The sequence below is a fragment of the Amphiprion ocellaris genome, chromosome 8 (assembly GCF_022539595.1).
Source record: "Amphiprion ocellaris isolate individual 3 ecotype Okinawa chromosome 8, ASM2253959v1, whole genome shotgun sequence".
NCBI classification, from domain to species: Eukaryota; Metazoa; Chordata; class Actinopteri; family Pomacentridae; genus Amphiprion; species Amphiprion ocellaris.
Window position 1 is genome coordinate 13,526,529 of NC_072773.1, and position 19,609 is coordinate 13,546,137.

At 39.0% G+C, this 19,609-nt stretch overlaps 2 long non-coding RNA genes across 2 annotated transcripts; both read left to right on the forward strand.

Moving 5' to 3' along the window:
* Nucleotides 1-759: 759 nt before the first annotated feature.
* Nucleotides 760-6,586, forward strand: LOC129349550 (uncharacterized). Its single transcript, XR_008602600.1, has 4 exons — nt 760-863; nt 3,936-5,766; nt 5,871-5,987; nt 6,087-6,586. It is a non-coding gene; the product is annotated as an uncharacterized LOC129349550 (long non-coding RNA).
* Nucleotides 6,587-12,326: 5,740 nt separating this feature from the next.
* Nucleotides 12,327-17,716, forward strand: LOC129349556 (uncharacterized). The gene is made up of 3 exons (XR_008602608.1): nt 12,327-13,102; nt 13,583-13,716; nt 16,724-17,716. It is a non-coding gene; the product is annotated as an uncharacterized LOC129349556 (long non-coding RNA).
* Nucleotides 17,717-19,609: the final 1,893 nt, after the last annotated feature.

Sequence of the window (19,609 nt, forward strand, 5' to 3'; positions counted from 1 at the left end):
ATTAACACAGGTGGCTAACTTACCGCTGAACACCTGTATTAGTTGCTGCCACAGCTGTCCGTCATTATTAGAATGACCTTCTCAACCTGTATTTCTCTGCTGTGTATTTTAGCTTTTAAAGAAGTTATTTTACTTTAAGGTTAACTGAAACCCATTGGGCTGCACTGAAGTTTAACATTCAGCTGGTTTGAATTAAACCGTGCTTAACTTAACATTGTGCAACATTACCTCTCTGAATCTCCATAATTTCATTAAAATCCTTCTCTCTTCCACTGCTCAAGTTCAATCCAGCATATAAAATGACATTAACAGTGAATAAACTAACAACCAGCCATTGTGTTTATTTATTACTGCATGTATTTGTAGTAAAACATGACTTGAAACATCCTACTTTTGGATCTAGAACTGCACAAGCCGTTCATTTTCAGTCACTTGATGAGTTAAACTCCCCTTTTTATGTGAGGTTGAAGCAGAAAGTCTGAGTTAACAAAGAAAGCTGTTTATAATTTGCGATACCTGTTATCTCTGACTGAGGCTTTAGTTTTTGTTGAGCCGATTTACACCTAGAAACTTTGTTCAGGAAGATTTCTCAGTAGCTCAGAGGACAGGCTGCTTTTTACACAGCCTTGTAAGAGAATGTCTGTCAGTGCTTTCAGCAGAATTTAGAAACAACACTTCCTAAACAGATATTTTGAGGCTGTGAGGTTGAACGTTTGAGAGTATATCAGTGTGGTTTTTTTTTTGTGGTCTTTCTGTTTTTAGGTGGAAGCTGAATTAGCGAGGATGACTCCTGCTCCTGTCATCTCTAAGCTCCTCACACATCTTTGCCTGCACATGAGGAAAATCACTCCTGTAGAATGCAGGTATGTTTGTCATTATTATAAAAAGATGTTGCCTGGTGACCTGTCAGAAACCCATCATACAGAGTCAGCCAAAATAATGTTTACACACATCAGGAAAAGAAAAACTTGCATAAAATATTTCAATACCAAATTTATTCAGACATCACGAGATTAATAAAAGTTATCTTTGGCCTCTACAATTACAAGAGGTGCTCAAAGTGGTGGCCACTGGCTTCCAGACATTTCTGTTCTGTTGTAGACGTCACTTGTTGATGCTCTATTCATGAGGGTAGCGGCATCTGTTGGGAAAACATCGTACAACAGGACACAGAGTTGTCATGATTTGATCAAACTTAGAAAGAGGTATCTATATGTATAAAAGTACTTATACAAATGAAATATTTATAAAAGTTTTTCTTTGACGTGTGTATACATTATTTTGGTTGACTGAACTTAATGAGAACAAAACTGTCATTTAATTGTTGCTCTGAAAGCTTCTTTAGTGAAAACCAGCTGGTGTTCTGCTTTGAAACAAACTGCTGTTGAGGTCTGTGTTTTTAGGTTTAACCCCAGTTTCTGAATGAACTGATGGTTGTATTTTTTCCTGATCAATGTGGACGTTATAATTGATGGTAACATTTACTGATCATATAATCAGCATGACAATATAACAGTATAACATTCTGACCACCTGACTAATACTGTGTTGGTCCCTTTATGCTGCTAAAACTCCTCTGACCCAGTGGTTCATCAGAACCTCTGAGGATGTCCTGTGGATTCTGTGGATCCTGTGGGTTGCAGGGTGGGTCCTACATAGACCAGGCTGATCCTGGACCATCCCACAGATGCTCAGTCAGATCTGGATGTGGGGAGTGTGGAACCCAGGTGAACAGCTTAGCTCTGTCGTGTTCCTCGGACCACTCCTGAGCAGTTTTAATTTGTCCTGCTGAGGGTAGCAGCTGGCATCAAGGACTGCTGTTGCCATGGAGACTAGGGGGTTGTTTGTCCTGCAGTGTTTAGGTGGTGGTACATGTCAAACATCCACATGAATGTCAAGGTTTCCCAGCAGAACGTTGCATTAGAACAGTGTTTCTCAAATAGTGGGGCACGCCCCCCTAGGGGGCCGCAGAGGCATGTCAAGGGAGGCGCGGGCGACTGGGAGGAAAAGGTCCTTCAACACGGAACTAGTTAGCTGAACTATTGTTTTAACGTCGGCCTGTTTTTCACGGCGTACAATACTGAAATTGTGCTGGCCCCATAGACTGTATATGCCATAGATATAAAAAAAAATATTAATAATAATGATCTTCTGTATATATCTATGGTATATGCACTGGCCGTTCAGACTCCGAATTACAGACTCCAGAGAACAGGAGAACGCATCCTTAATGTGCAGTCGGAACACCAGCGTACTTGATCAAGTCACGTACTCGGCTCATCTCCTCCGATTATTTTTACCAGCAATGTCAAACATACGGCCTGTGGGCCAAAACCGGCCCACCAGACGGTCCATTTCGGCCCGCGGGACGACTTTACAAATGATAAAAATTACAACAACATTAACTGTAAATTTGTAAAGCTGTAAATTTAAAATAATTTCTAGAACTTGACAAGTTGTTCTGATCATGAAGTAAAATACTAGATTGTTCAGTTGCAGATACCTGTGACTGAATGTTTTGTGTTTTTGTAGATAAACTGTTATCTGGCAGTTACAATGTATGTGTGAATGATGAACTGAGGCATAATAGGCTACTGTTGAAACTGAACTTGTTTTCCTTAAGAAATTTCAGGGTCATAATATTTTGTAAAAAGATAGTTCATTAAATGTTAATATTTTCAGAATGTACTTTTTTGAACTAAAACAAAGGGGGAAAGTTGGACTTGTGGTTATTTATAGGTTATTATGCTGTGATTTTACTGGTGGGGCCCACTGGAGATCAGATTGGATTTATGTGGTCCCTGGACTAAAATGAGTTTGACACTCCTGATCTTCACTGTGAAAAACAACAAAATGGAATCAGATAAAATAACACAGCCCTGCATATTCATGTTTTCACAGTTTCATATATATGTATGTATGTATGTATGTATGTATGTATGTATGTATGTATGTATGTATGTATGTATGTATGTATGTATGTATGTATGTATGTATGTATGTATGTATGTATGTATGTATGTATGTATGTATGTATGTATGTATGTATGTATATACACACACACACACACACACACACACAAAGTTATTGAGGGGGCACGAAAGTTTTTTTGTCCTCCAAAGGGAGGCCCGACAGAAAAAATTTGAGAACCACTGCATTAGAACAAGATGATGGATGTTGTTCTCTTCAGCTGTCAGTGGTCAGAATGTTGTGGCTGATTGGTGGATCTGTCTGCCTTTACTCTGACATCCAGAGTTCTACAAAAGTGTAGTATGTGTGCAGTGCTGCAGAGATTTACTTTATTGTATGCTTTTTTTTTTTGTTGTTGTTTTTAAGGGAGAGCAGTTTTTCTATCCACCTGAAGAAGATGGTTCAAAGGATAGTTAATAATTACTACGGCTTCCATAGTGGTCCCATCAGAGAAAATCATATCCATATACAGATTTTTATTAATTCCAGGGCTGGTTCAGTAAAGATTATAATAATAACTACATCAGATAATTCTTGGTTGCAGTTGGAATTTTGTAGCCTGAGAGATGGTTGAGAAGGTTTGCAGTTCTTGTTTTAGCAAAATATGTTACAATAGAAGATCTTTATTGTCATTGTACATGAAATTATCTGCAAACCAGCAAAGTGCATCAGTCTGAGGTATCTAAAAATAAATAAGTAAAGAAAAATGCTTATGAAGCCAATAATAAACAGAATATTTTGAGGGAATATTCTAAAAAGGAAAGAAAAGCTCCATTGTCACTCCTCTCAGGATAAACTGTCATTAAAATTGACTTTAAATTTAGCTTCAACACGAGATAACATTTACTTTCATTACTGATGTCAAGTTTTAATAAAGTTCATGCTACTTTATAAAATGATGAAAGTGAATAAATTGTATTTCTGTTATCTGTGTTTGATTTCTGTCTTTTCTCCTGTCACTCAGATGTTCAGAGGGAGATGATGCCACATCTGGTCCAGCTGATGGAAGGTCTTGAAGTTCTCTGACTGGCCTCGACTGAAGATGGTCGTCTCACTGGATTTAAGGTTCAGATGCTCAGTAACAAACTCCACCAATGAGCCAACAGGGAAGCTTTAGGTTTATTAAATGTTGCTATGAAGGCATCGCTGTTTTTCTTTGTGAATGCAATGTGCTCCAACTGAAACTTGAATTAGAACTTAGAAGTAAATCCTTCCATCCGAAAGGATTTAGTTGCATTAATAACCTCATAACATTCTAATTTTTATTCCAGTCTTGGTTGAAAATAGAATCTCTGTATTGATTCAGGTAAAAACTGAACTTCACAGCATGTTGAAGAAAAACAACCAGATGAAAACTGTGATGGTGTTGGATTGTCAGACCGTAATGTTGCAGCTCAAAGCAGCTTTTCTAGCTCAGTTCATTCTGACATTCAGCTATGAATCAACACAGCAGATGGTGATCCATGCTGTGGAAGTCTCACATCTCCTGATTTAATGGAGCTGCTTTACACTTTTTACACAGTTTATTCACCAACACTTTATTTAATAAAAGTCCCATCTAGTTTTTATGAGGAATGTGATGTTTTAATTTCTCTGTGAATAACTGCAGTCTAATGCAACAGCTGGAATTGTAACATCTGTCCTGATATTGATCATGAAGTATTGATCAGAATACTTATGGTCAGCAGTCATCCCTAAAGTTTTATATTAAAATCTTTACTTGTGTTGTGAACTTTGGTAAGAAGCAGAAATGTTAGCGTTGCCATGGATACAAGTGTTAAATTCTGTCCATGTTTCCATTTTGGGAAATGCAGTCCAGTTCCAGAATGTGGAGGAATTTAGTCTCACAATCACAGACAACAAATATTATCTGAAAGTCGGGTTATTGTTGTTTATCAGCACAATACAAAAAGATTAATGTTAGAAATATTCCAGTTAAGACTCTAGAATATCATGATTTATGTAAATATACCTCAATAATATGAATGTTTAGGTTAAGATTGTACAGTGATATTTATTATCTAAGTTTAGCTGATTAAAGTTTATGACTCTGCAAATAAATAAATAAATAAATTGACATCATTATTATAATATTTAGGGTCAGACCCTACAGTATTGAGAGTAAAAAATCAAATATTCTATAAAATGTAAATACACTGAACTCATTTGGATATATTTAAGTGAGACTCTACAATATTATTTGACACAAATCTATCTAAATCAAAATTTTAATAATTTTCACGCCAAACGTTTACTGGACTGATTTAAATATTAAAATCACTCCTTTCTAATCCTCTGCTGTACGTTCAAACCTGAGGCCTTAAATAGAAACACACAAGTATCTGATTGAAGGAACTTCTGTAGAGTCCTGGTTCCAGAACATGATGATAGAATTATAGACAAACTTTAACAAAAGCTGCCTGAGAGTTTACAGGTTTTTATGTTAGATTTCTTCAGTAATTTAATGAGAGTTATCAGCAAAAATCGTGTTCATTTGATGAACTTCATTTCCTAAAACATCCAGAATTGGAGCTCATATCTTTGGCAGCTGTAAAGTTTCTGCTCCTTCAAAGTTCACAACACAATGAATAAATTCCTAAAACACTCTCAGTGCTGGAGAGCGTTTGTGATGCTGAAGCAGTGATCAGTTTTTCTGTTTCTTCTCTGGAGAAGCACAATGAGGGACGTCTGCAGAGACTGAGAAAGAGTCTCACCACATCCTGACATGAGGAAAAAGACTTTACTGAAGACTACAATGAGAAAAACTATCAGACAGCAGACGGCATGCATTCAAGGTGAGCTCTGAACATTTGATCTGGAACAGGAATTCAATCACGGCAGCATGAGCTTCATTTCAGTCTGTAGCTGCTGAATTCATGAATGAATCATCTGGCACTAGAGAGGAAGACCATCAAACATCCACGTCAGCTGATGGAGGTCCAAGAGTCTCACTGAGCAAACAACCTACAGAGTGAAGACCTCGAATCTGATTGGACGGCCTCCTATTCAGCCACATGTGTGAACAAATGCCTCTAAGTTGATTTGTTTTCTGAAATAAATCTAGTTTAAGTCCTAATCTATACCTGTGTTTGCTTCTTTACACTGCTGTTAACAGTTTAGGCTGTTAGATTGTTCCAGATAAGACAAGTACAAGATTCTTCAGAGCCGTTCTACCACGAGCCTGACAGGAAGAACTCCAACAGCTACTGAATGTTCCTGTGGTTCCCTCAAGGCTACAGGAGGAGCCCTACGAGGACGAGCCGGTCCACCTGATGGCGGCCAGTCGCTGCGGTTCAAAGCCAACACCGACTACGTGGACTTCTACTGGACCACACGGAGGCCTTCAAACCGGACCAACAAGTTCAGCGACTCCCCGACTCGTGGGTCTGAGGACGCTGCCGAGCCTCGGTCCAGCCGGCCTCCTGTCTGTGGGTGTTTGAGTGCTGAGAGGTTTGTGGATGCATGTGAACATGTCTGTGTTGAAACAGCAGCTTTGGACTCAATAACACTGCTAAAAACCAAGAGCTCCCTTATTTGTGACTTCCACTAAAAAACTGATGAAAATAAGTTTGCCAGGGTTCTGACTGATAACAGGTTATTAAATAATGAAAATAATCGTTTAAATATTACTTTAAACAATCCTTTTAGGTCTACATTTCCTTTACACTGACTTCTTGGTATATGTACAAGTATTTTGGGTGGAATATGCCATTAAGCCCAATGTTCAAGGGTTCTTCTGGGAATATATCATTAAACCAACCTTTTAAGTAAATGTTCCAGGATGTTGGGTAGAATATACCATCAGATCAACCTTTTAGGTCTTCATTGGAAGATTTTAGAGTAGAATATTACTCCAAACCATCCTTTAGGTCTACATTTAAGGTGGAATACTCCTTTACACCAAGATTTTTTTGGTCTACATTGAAAGATTTTAGGTGAAATATTCCTTTGAACGAACTTTTTAAGTTTATGTTCAAGGATGTTGGGTGGAATATACCATCAGACCAACCTCCAAGGTCTACAGTAGTGAATTTTAGGTGGAATATACCATTAAACTCACCTTTTAGGTCTACATTGGAGGATTTTAGGTGGAATTTTCTTCCAAACCGTCTTTTAGTCTACATTTTAGGATGTTTAGGATGGTATATTCTTCCGAACCAACTTCTCAGGTCTACATTTCAGGTGGAATATTCCGCCATACTAACTTTTTTGGTCTACATTGAAGGATTTTTTTCTAAACCACCCTTTCGGGTCTATATTTGAGGTTGTAGGTGGAATATTCCTTTTAACCAGCCCCTTAATTCAATTCAATTCGATTTTATTTATATAGCGCCAATTACAGTCAAATTGTCTCGAGACGCTTTACAGAACCCATATGCCTGACCCCCAGAGCAAGCCAAAAGGCGACAGTGGCAAGGAAAACACCCTTTTAACAGGGAAAAAAACCTCGAGCAGAACCCGGCTCTAATGTGGGGGGACCCATCTGTCTGCTAGCTGGGCGGGTTGAGAGGGACAGAAGAGGTAGAGGGGTAGAGATAGAGGGGTAGAGGTAGAGATAGAGAGGTGGGGGGGACACAAGGACCATAAAACACACAGTATAATACATGCATGATAAGACAGATGATACATGCAAAGTACAACTAACATGGAAACTAATTATAGTTTACTGCTATGGTGTACAGCTCTGGCATTAAATATACTACATATATAGCTGGTGGTAAATTCAAAAATATGTAGATGAGCAAATCAAGTATAGTAAGGGCAATGCAGAGTAGATTGGTGGAAATGGGCAGCTGGAGGTGGGAGAACAACCACACATCTGAAGCATCCAGCTCTGGGACCAGGGACACTCGGAGAAAGGACACAGAAAGAAACAGAGTGAGTGTAATGCAATAATGGTATATATAGTAAATACATAGGTAGTTAGAGAAGGGCTCAGTGCATCAAGAGAGGTTCCCCAGCAGCCTAGGCCTATAGCAGCATAACTAGGGGCAAACTAAAGGGACATCAAGAGGGGAAGTCAGTTGTGCAAATGAAAACACCAGCTCACCCCGTCAGGGTCCCCCAGTCAGCCCTAACTATAAGCTTTGTCAAAAAGGAAGGTTTTAAGCCTGGTCTTAAAAATAGAGAGGGTGTCCGCCTCCCGAACCCAAACTGGGAGCTGGTTCCACAGGAGAGGCGCCTGATAACTGAAGGCTCTGCCTCCCATTCTACTTTTAGAGATTCTAGAAACAACAAGTAAGCCTGCAGGCTGAGAGCGAAGAGTTCTGCTAGGATAATATGGTACTATCAGGTCTTTAAGATATGATGGAGATTGGTTGTTAAGAGCTTTATATGTCAGAAGAAGGATTTTGAATTCTATTCTAGATTCTATTCTCGCTGGGATAGGATCTAAAAGACATGTCGATGGTTTGGATGTAGAAACTATTGAAATTAGTTCAGAGAGATGTATGGGAGTGAAAAATTCTAAATATCCATCTGGTCTTACAGCCAATTCTAAAGCATCTGTACTCGATGATACATCTGTGACATTTGTAGGAAGGGCCAGATTAATTTTTTCTCTAATTGTAATAATTTTATTTGTAAAGAAGTTCAAGAAGTCGTGACTGCTCAAAGCAAAAGGAATACAAGGTTCAACAGAGCTCTGACTCTTTGTCAGCCTGGCTACAGTGCTGAAGAGAAACCTGGGGTTGTTCTTGTTTTCCTCTATTAAAGATGAATAATATGTTGTCCTGGCATTACGAAGAGCTTTTTTATAAATTACTAGACTATTTTTCCAAGCTACATAAACTTCCTCTAAATTAGTGGAATACCACTTCCTTTCCAGCTTTCGGGACGCCTGCTTTAAAGTCCGCAGCTGGGAATTATACCAAGGAGCAGGTCCTCTCTGAGATAGAACTTTCTTTTTTCAGGTGCAACACTATCAAGTGTTGTACGCAGTGAGGCTGCAGCATTATTAACAATATAATCCACTTCTGTGGGGGTAAAATTATAATATTTCCCTTCCATTATATCAGTAAGTGGTGCTGAACTAAATAGAGAGGGTATTATTTCCTTAAATTTAGTCACCGAATTGTCAGACAGACATCTACTGTAACGATGTTTATTCTTAACTCCTATACAATCTATTGTTGTAAATTGAAATGTTATCATAAAATGGTCAGAAAGAAGAGAGTTCCGGGGAAATAACTGTTTGATTTCTATGCCATAAGTCAGAACGAGGTCAACGGTATGATTAAAACTATGATTTGGTTTATTTACATGTTGAGAAAACCCAATTGAGTCTAATATTGAATTAAAAGCAGTCGTAAGGCTGTCACTGTCCACGTCAACATGAATGTTGAAGTCACCCACAATAATCACTTTATCTGAGCTGAGCACTAAATCAGATAAAAAGTCTGAGAATTGAGATAAAATCTCAGAGTAAGGAGCAGGAGGACGATATACAGCAACAAATAAAACTGGTTTCTGAGCTTTAAATCTGGATGAGAGAGACTGAGAGTAAGACTTTCAAATGAACTGTAGCTAGGTTTAGGTCTCTGGTTCATTTTTAAGCTAAAGGGGTAAATTACCGCCACTCCTCCTCCTCGGCCTGTGATTCGAGGAACATGACAGTTAGTATGACTAGGAGGAGTTGATTAATTTAGACTAACATATTCTTCCTGCTGCAACCAGGTTTCAGTCAAACCGAACAAATCAATCTGGTTATCAGTTATCAAATCATTTACTAACAGAGATTTAGACGAGAGAGATCTAATATTTAACAGACCACATTTAATTGTCCTGTTTCTTTGCTCAGTTGAAATAGTTGTATTAATTTTAATTAGATTTTTATGGTTACTATGTCTTTTGTTTATTTTTGATTTGTGTAATTTATTGAATTTTGGTGGTCGGGGGACAGACACAGTCTCAATAAAGCTAACTGAATTACTGGAGGGTGACAGCTGAGAGGAAACTGCAGAGAGGTGTGGAAGACTACAACTCTGCATCCTGGTCTGAACACTGGGTTGTCAAGCTTTAGGAGTTCTAATAAAATCAGCCATATTTCTAGAAATGAGAGCTGCACCAGCCAAAGTGGGATGGATGCCGTCTCTCCTAATCAGACCAGGTTTTCCCCAGAAAGAGCTCCAATTGTCTATAAAGCCAACGTTGTTTGCAGTACACCACATAGACACCCAGCGGCGAAACGACGACATACGGCTAAACATAACGTCGCTGGTCAGATCTGGCAGGGGTCCAGAGAAAACTACGGAGTCCAACATGGTTTTGGCAAAGTTACACACCGATGCCACACTAACTTTGGTGACCTCCGATTGGCGTAACCGGGTGTCATTACTGCCGACATGAATAACAGTCTTACTGTATTTACGATTATCTTTAGCCAGCAGTTTCAAATTTGCTTCTATGTCGCCCGGTCTGGCCCCTGGGAGGCATTTTACTATGGTCGCTGGTGTCGCTAGCTTCACGTTTCTGACTATGGAGCTGCCAATGATCAGAGTTGGTTTCTCAGTGGGTGTGTCGTTGAGTGGGGAAAAACGATTAGAAACGTGAAACGGTTTTTGGTGTGCCGGGACAGCGGGCTTGAATTTAGGACTACGTTTCCTATGAACTGTCACCCAGCTACCCTGACTTCCCGGCTGCTCGGGAGCTGCTAGGGGACGGCTAGCAGAAGCTACACTAGCAGCTATGCTATTGCGGTCCGCACCGGCTAAGGGGGCCTGGCTAACAGCTAGCGGGGTGTTTTCCATGGTGCGGAGCCACGCTTCCAATTCAGAGAGCCTCGCCTCCAAAGCTACAAAGAGACTGCATTTATTACAGGTATCGTTATCACTAAAGGAGGCAGAGGAGTAACTAAACATGTGACACACTGAGCAGGAAAGAAGGAGAGGAAGAGGGAGAAGCCATGCTAACTGCTAAGTGCTAGGCTAGGGAACAGAGATAACAGATTAATTTAGAATTAAGTACTGAGAAGGTGCTTGAAGAAAATGAGTGTATGTTACGATTCAAATATTACCACTACACACAGATTAAATGAATATCAAATTACTTGGAGTGGATAAGCTACAACAGTCACAGAACACAACACAGCCCTACAACAGGAAGTGACGCAATACGCTCACCGTAACGTCAGACGTCAGCAGGAAGATCCACAGCGAGGAAGGTCAGACAGCGTTACATTAATCAGTGGTCTGTTTCAAAGCGTAAACCAAAGAATTTAGAAGAATTAAAAACAGTAATTCAAGAAGAATGAGACAAGATTACCCCTCAATAGTGTGAAAGACCTGTGGGGAACATGCCAGCCAGGATTAGAGCTCTACTGCATGCTAATGGTAGGACTGCTGAATATTAATTACTCCTCCAAGAAACACGGTGGAGTTATGTGACGATTAGCATACGAATGTCTGTCCATCTGTTATTCTGTCTGTTCGCAACATTACTCAGAAACGGACTAATAGATGTGGGTGAAATTTTCAGGGAAGGTCAGGAATGACTCAAGGACTAAGTGATTAGTTTGTTGCAGTGATGCAGCTTTTAGTCTGGATCCACGGATTTGTTAAGGATTTCTGTATCATTGCAAGATAGTGTCATGGCATCACTGTAACTATGACAACAAGTGAACACTGTGCCAGCTGCCTGCTGATGATCACATGATTGCGATCCTACTACAAATCGACGCTGCGATCTTACTGGGACTTATCCGTCGGACATTATACAAGGAACAATTGATTAAATTTTGGGGGTGTTTCTGAGTCCCATCAATTCTTGCCACCTGCTACATATTTAGGTCACGCGATTCGGTATCCGTACATAATGTACACATGTCTAACACACGCCTGTGCTCAGCGCAAGGTCATTTTGTTTGTGGGTACATTTATATTAAATGGTCACATTCTATAGTGCTGTGATTTCTGATCATCAATAATTTATAAACAAATGCTGCATTTCAAAAAAAATTTTTTTTTAAAAAAAACCGCTACCTTTCTGACAATGCCATATGGAAATGGACAGCCTTGGCAGAGTACTGCACTCTCTGAGTGCTTTTCTAGTTTGATGATGTGATTTATTTTTTGTTCAGTTTTGAACTGAACAAAAAATCTATGCTGAGATTGATTCCGACAATGTTGAGAACTGACATACTGAAACTGTCAAGAATTTAATTTTGTTAATTTTTCTTGTAAACAATAAACAAAATACATAATTTGTATTCGTTTGTGTCTGTCTGATGCAGCCACACCTTTTGAAACACAAAAAAGATGTTTCCACAAATATTTCATGGTAATGTTTGAAACTGTGTTAATATTTAAGGGTGTCCAAAAACTTTTTTCCACCAATATATTTTAATTACTTCTAATTATTTTGGTCCAATTCAAAGGCACGTGAAATATGTTGTCATTCTTCCACTGTTCACCTGATTTGGATCTAAATGCCCTCAAACTAAAGCTGAAAGTCTGCACTCAAAGCGGTCCGTGTACGGATCTGGTAATTGGATTTTCCGTTCTGAAACGGGTATTGAAAAACAAAAAATGAGTGGTTATTTGATTTTCGTTTTAAAATACAAAAATTAAAATTGAAATACAAGGTGTTTTTCCTTTTCACGATCAAAAAGGGATATACGATTTTTTAAAAATGCTTTGAATTTCGTTTTATATTTAGAATGACAAGAAAGTAAAATCGGTAAGAGACAGAAACGAAAAAGGTCTGTTTTTTCATTTTCTGAGACCGGAAGTGGTCATCAGCAAGTGTGGAGCCAAACAGAGTATGGTGGATAGACTCTATATAATTTTTTATTCGTTAGTTTTCATGGTCAAAATGAGAGATCAGGTGGCCGATCTTAAAATAAATCAATATTAATTTTTTTTTTATAGAGCGTTAAAGTTTTGCGAAGCCAGGGGGCGGGACTACTTGATTGACAGTCCGGTCCGGAATGATTGACAGGTCCTATGGAGGAGGCAGCAGAGACTCTGCTCTCCTCCTTTGGATTAATTCTGATATAATAATTGTTGGTTTATTTATCGGTGGAGCAGCAGAACATTTTCCACAGACAGTTTTCCTGCCTGTTGGCTTGTTTTAACCAGTTTTCTACCTTCGGCTGATTCTACCAGCAGACACTGAAAGGACTCTAATAGTTTGGTAAGTAAATGTTTATTTTTGTATCGGTGCCGCTTTTAATGCACTTTATATGCAGCTTTAGTGTCAGATATAATGTGTGCCATGCATTCCAGACGTTGGTGGAGTTTGTTTCAGTGTGTGTTGACCAGAGATGAAAGTTAGCATAATAAACATTAGCTTTAATGTTAGCGATGCTAACCGAGCTAGCTGCTCAGTCGTAGCCTGATTAAAGCTAAACATTCTTCACATTTATAGTCCACTTTGAAAAGTTCAGCAGACAGGTGCTCTGCTTTGGAGTGTGACGATGTCGTTGGTGATATGGAGAGTGAAGTTTCCGTTTCACCCACAGCATGCTTTACGGCAGCCGGGTCGGACTTGATGTTTGAAATACAGATGGACAGCTCAGATTTAACTGTCTGTAGTTCCGCTTTGATGGGTGTTAAACTTTAACTCAAAGCCGCCAGGAGCTGGGTCTTTAAAATAACCGCCGTCTCGTTACAGAGTGAAAGCAGCAGTTCCTCCTTAAGGTCAGAGATTGCAGCATCTGAGGGCCTCTTCAAAAGAAGACGTAGCTGATGAAGGCATTCTGGACCACGACCAAGCAGCCTTGAGATCTTAGGCAGCGTCTCCCTTGGGTGGGTGTCAACGGTGTTCACGGTCAGGTCTGTGGTAATCCTGTCAAAAAACAAAACAGAAAAAAATGTAGATTATAAATCAACATGTAACCAAAGCCCTCTGTGTATAACGCCATAGTATAGGATGTAGTTCAGAAAATGTCAAAGTACAGTATACTTTTCAAGAATAACATAGTATGGCCTGTAGTTCATAGTACAGCATGTCGGCAGAAAAACATCATAGCATAGTATGTCGCTCTGAAAACATTACAGTATAGCATGTCACCCAAAAAACATCATAGTATAGCAGGTCGCTCTTGAAACGTCATAGTATAGCATGTCGATCTAAAAACGTCAGTCTAAAAACGTCATAGTATAGCATGTCGCTCTAAAAACGTCATAGTATAGCCTTTGGTCTAAAAACGTCATAGTATAGCATGTCACTCTAAAAATGTCATCGTTTAGCGTGTCGCTCTTGAAACGTCATAGTATAGCATGTCGCTGTAAAAATGTCATAGTATAGCATGTCGCTCTAAAAACGTCAGAGTATAGCATGTCGCTCTAAAAACGTCATAGTATAGCATGTTGCTCTAGAAACGTCAGCGTATAGCATGTCGCTGTAAAAATGTCATAGTATAGCATGTCGCTCTAAAAACGTCAGAGTATAGCATGTCGCTCTAAAAACGTCATAGTATAGCATGTCGCTCTAAAAACGTCATAGTATAGGATCTCGCTCTAAAAACGTCTTAGTATAGCATGTCGCTCTAAAAAACGTCATAGTATAGCATGTGGCTCTAAAAACGTCATTGTATAGCATGTCGCTCTAAAAACATAATTGTATAGCATGTGGCTCTAAAAATGTCATTGTATAGCATGTGGCTCTAAAAACATTGTATAGCATCTCGCTCTAAAAATGTCATAGTATAGCATGTCACCCAAAAAACAACATAGTATACTATGTCACTCTAAAAACGTCATTGTATAGCATGTCACCCAAAAAACGTCATCGTATAGCATGTCGCTCTAAAAACGTCATCGTATAGCATGTCGTCCAAAAAACCTCATCGTATAGCATGTCGCTCTAAAAACGTCATAGTAAAGTATGTCCTTCTGAAAACGTCATAGTTTAGCATGTCGCTCAAAAAACGTCGGAGTATAGCATGTGGCTCTAAAAACATCATAGTATAGCATGTCCCCTCTAAAAACATCATAGCATAGCATCTCGCTCTTGAAATGTCATAGTATAGCATATTGCTCTAAAAACGTCATAGTGTAGCATGTCGCTCTAAAAACGTCATAGTATAGCATGTGGCTCTAAAAACGTCATACTATACCATGTCACCCAAAAAACAACATAGTATACCATGTCGCTCTAAAAACGTCATTGTATAGCATTTCACCCAAAAAACGGCATCGTATAGAATGTCGCTCTAAAAACGTCATCGTATAGCATGTCGTCCAAAAAACGTCATAGTATAGCATGTCATTCAACAAAACGTCATAGTATAGCATGTCGCGCAAAAAAAAGTCATAGTATAGCATGTCGCCCAAAAAACGTCATAGTACAGCATGTCGCCCAAAAAACGTCATAGTTTAGCATGTCGTCCAAAGAACATCATAGTAAAGCATGTGGCTCAAAAAAGTCATAGTATAGCATGTCGCTATAAAAATGTCAGAGTATAGCATGTCGCTCTCAAAACGTCATAGTATAGCATGTCGCTCTAAAAACATCATAGTTTAGCATGTCGCTCTAAAAACGTCATAGTTTAGCATGTCGCTCTAAAAACATCTTAGTATAGTATGTCGCTCTAAAAATGTAATAGTTTAGCATGTCGCTCTAAAAACATCTTAGTATAGCATGTCGCTCTAAAAATGTCATAGTATAGCATGTGGCTCTACATCGTCATTGTATAGCATGTCGCTCTAAAAATGTCATAGTATAGCATGTGGCTCTAAAACCGTCATTGTATAGCATGTCACTCTAAAAACGTCATTGTATAGCATGTGGCTCTAAAAACGTCATTGTGTAGCATGTGGCTCAAAAAATGTCATAGTATAGCATGTCGCTCTAAAAACAGTATAGCATGTCACTCTAAAAACGTCATAGTATAGCATGTCGCTCCAAAAATGTCATAGTATAGCATGTGGTTCAAAAAACATCATAGTATAGCATGTTGCTCTAACAACGCCATAGTATAGCATGTCGCTCTAAAAACGTCATAGTATAGCATGTCGTCTAGAAAACGTCATTGTATAGCATGTGGCTCTAAAAATGTCATAGTATAGCATGTCGCTCTAAAAACGTCATCGTATAGCATGTTGTCCAGAAAACGTCATTGTATAGCATGTGGCTCTAAAAATGTCATAGTATAGCATGTCGCTCTAAAAACGTCATGGTATAGCATGTCGCTCTAAAAACATCATAGTATAGCATCTCGCTCTTGAAACTTTATAGTATAGCATGTGGCTCTCAAAATGTCATCGTATGGCATGTCGCTCTAAAAACGTCATAGTATAGCATGTCATTCAACATGTCATAGTATATATAGCATGTCCCCCAAAAAACGTCATAGTATAGCATGTGGCTCAAAAAACGTTGTAGTATAGCATGTCGCTCTAAAAACGTCATAGTATAGCATGTCGCTCAAAAGATGTCATAGTAAGCCTTTGGTCCACAAAATATTGTTGTTTACTGGCTGTCTGAAGGAGGTGAAGAGCAACACAAAACCAGTCCAAACGCTGGTTTCCAGAGGGTTAGACGAGTATTTATTTGAAAGAGTAAGTTTACAACAACACAACATGTGAGGGGGTTAAAAGCAAATGGGTGTTAGTAAAATAAAAATAAATAAACAGAACTAAAAGTGAACTTCATGTTGACATTGATGGGCATTCCAACCAGGAACAAAGTAAAAGATAATCAATACGAAAAAAAACCTCTTCCTGTTCACCTCTTCAAGCCCAAAAACACACTGCAGTAGCACCCTAAACTAAAACTACCAATGGGTTCCCTGTTTTCCTTTGTGAACAGTTCAAAGGTCCCTCTCTATCTCCCCACACATCCACCAACCACTGGAACACATCTCCAAAGTTCTGCTGGGCCAGCTCAGCTTCCCCTCAGAAGAAGTGCTGCCACCTGCCAGATGAAGGAGCCTTTTGAGAGGCAGCTGGCATCATGATTGGACTGTACTTTGGTCTGTTCCAATCCAGCTTCAGCTCCAGAGACGGCAGGCAGGACGAGTCAACGGAGGCCTGGTGGACGAAGGCATGCAGCTGAGTACAATCCAGAAAACAGCAGAGGAGGAGTGCAGCAGCCCAGGGCCAGAACAAACAGAGTAACATAGTATGTCTCTTAGAAAACATCATAGTTATAGCCTTTGGTATGAAAAAACGCCATGATATACATCGTATATTGTACAAATAACAAGTCAAAGGAAAGAGACGTACATTGTAGAATTGTAGTAATTGTGGGCTGACTGATTTACTGATTATCAGTATTTTATTTTTTACTGATTTACGGTAATAAATACATTTAAAAATGCTGCTACTTTGGCTCTGAACCTTTATCTACCTGTGGTCGCTCTGTCTTCTGGAGTGATTTGATTGGTTGTACGTAACGAATAAAACTCCTTTAACTTAACATCTGTAAACAAAACAAAAACGTATCAACAAAGTTTCCTGTTAGAGTTTGTGCTCTTCTAAGTTTAACTCCAAGATTATAAATACTTTCATTTACTGCAAATTAATATCGACTCCAAATGTCTCACTAATAATCATTATCAGCCTTAAAAACACACAAAACACCCCTCTATACTCGACCACACTTAGTACAGTCCAGTTCCCCCTCTATAAATCTGCTTGGAATCGTCCACTTCCTGTTTGTCAAAGTGGCCTTCTACCTGGACAGGTTTTGTTGGAGCTCATGCAACAAACATTTTGGATAACTGCACTTTAATATGGATGGATGACACTGAATTAGAGTCTGTTTTAATGAGACTGAGTTAAGATGTGTAGCTGTCATTAAATAGGAAATTATTTCTCAGAATTCACAGAGAAAAGTCTGAAATGTTTGCTTGGTTAGCATCCCACATGTTCTTTGACTCAGCTAAAGCTAACTCGCTCCAACTTCTGGATCTCTTGAGTTGCTTGTTGTTAAAATATCTTGCTGTAGGTGCTGAAGCTCAGAAAGTCTGAGATGTTTGTTCAAAATAAGCTCATTCTCAAGTCTTATCTGAACTGTCCTCTTTTGTTTGAACTTTCCCTGAACTTAGGAGTTAATGACAGAGCAGCACATCCAGACTCAGTCTCATTTATGTAGAGATTAAACTTCAGTGTCGTTCATTGATGTTAAAGTGCAGTTTTTCAAATGTTTGTTGCACATGCTCCCGACCAAACCAGTCCAGGTGGAAGACAATGTGAAGAGAAAGCTCCAGAGGATGAATATCACACATTTACATTGGAAATAAATGTTGTTTAATTAGACAAAAGTTGGCTTTCCCTTTAATGATGTTCAAATCTTTGTTGGTGTTTTGTTGATGTTGGTTTCTAAATGTTTTCTGATACTCGGCCCCAAAGATTAAAACCATCTACGGCTCACAAGCTGCAACAATTCACACATTATCAACTATCTTTCTGACTGAACTAAGATAAAAAGTGAAAAACTGTCTGATTCCTGCATCATGAATGTAAATCTTTTTGGTTTTTATGACAGTAAACTGAATATATTTGGGTTTGACATTTTATAAACCAAAACAAGAAATGAATTACTGGAGTAAACAATTAACAGATTAATGGACAAAGAAATGTGTTTTCTAACATATATGGCTGAATTACTCCAACATTACAAGATACATACAATTTGAATTCAATTTTATTTATATAACGCCAAATACAGGTCAAATTGTCTCAAGACACTTTATTTTTATATTTTTTGTCATATTTAAAATATGACAAAGTAAGAAATTTAAACCTCTTGACTAATCCAATTTATTACTTGGTTTTTAAGAGACTAATCAACAACTAAAATAACTTTCTCCACTAAAACTAATAAACATGAGGTCAAATAGAAGGAACAGTTTTAAATACTGCAGTCCCACGACGACAAGAATAAAGTTTGTCAAGAAAAACTAAATCTGCTGGTGGATTCCATTAAAGTCCTAATAAATGATATTAAAGTGTGATACTAAAGGTTTGTGGTGCTAAAAATGTCAAAGTAAAGATATGAAGTTGAACATCTGGATGGAGGTTGATAAAAGTTGACCTTTCATTTCTCTGGAGCGACTCCATGGATTTTATGGATGGTGGTTAAAGACCTGCTCTTCTAGTGGTCTTCCTTCTAGTCGCTGTAAAAAGTCAGTCCACCCTGGCCGACTTCACCACCTCTTCATGACAACTTGTTCTGCCTCCGACCTCGTGGAAACTCCAGAAACTCAGGAAAACCTGTGGAGACTCGAAGAACTCATGGAGACTCGAAGAACTCGTCGGGCGGGGGAAGGTGTGGTGGGCGGTGGGGGAGTAGAGGGGGGAGGCCACCACCCACCTCCCCGCCTACTCTCCGCCCTGACTCCACCCAGACTCCACCTTGGCTCTGCCCATGTGGTCACTTCACCAACTACGATGTCAAAGGGACGACGAATTTATTTCTTCTTATCTGATCTGTAGCTCAGTGAGTTAAGGATTTACCTATGGAGCTGCAGGTCGCTGGTTCAAGACCAGACCCTTCTTAAATTTTTCTCAAAATCCTGACAAAGACAAAGAAAGAAAAGTGCCAGTGGTGGGTCTTGAACCTGCGACCTTCCACTTGGGAGTCCGTCTTCTTATCCCCTGAGCTACTTGCTCAGATACTAATTCTTCTTTTTTTTGCGCATTTATCATCTCTTTTTTGTCGTTTTCGAGTTTTTTTTTAACTTGAATCTCG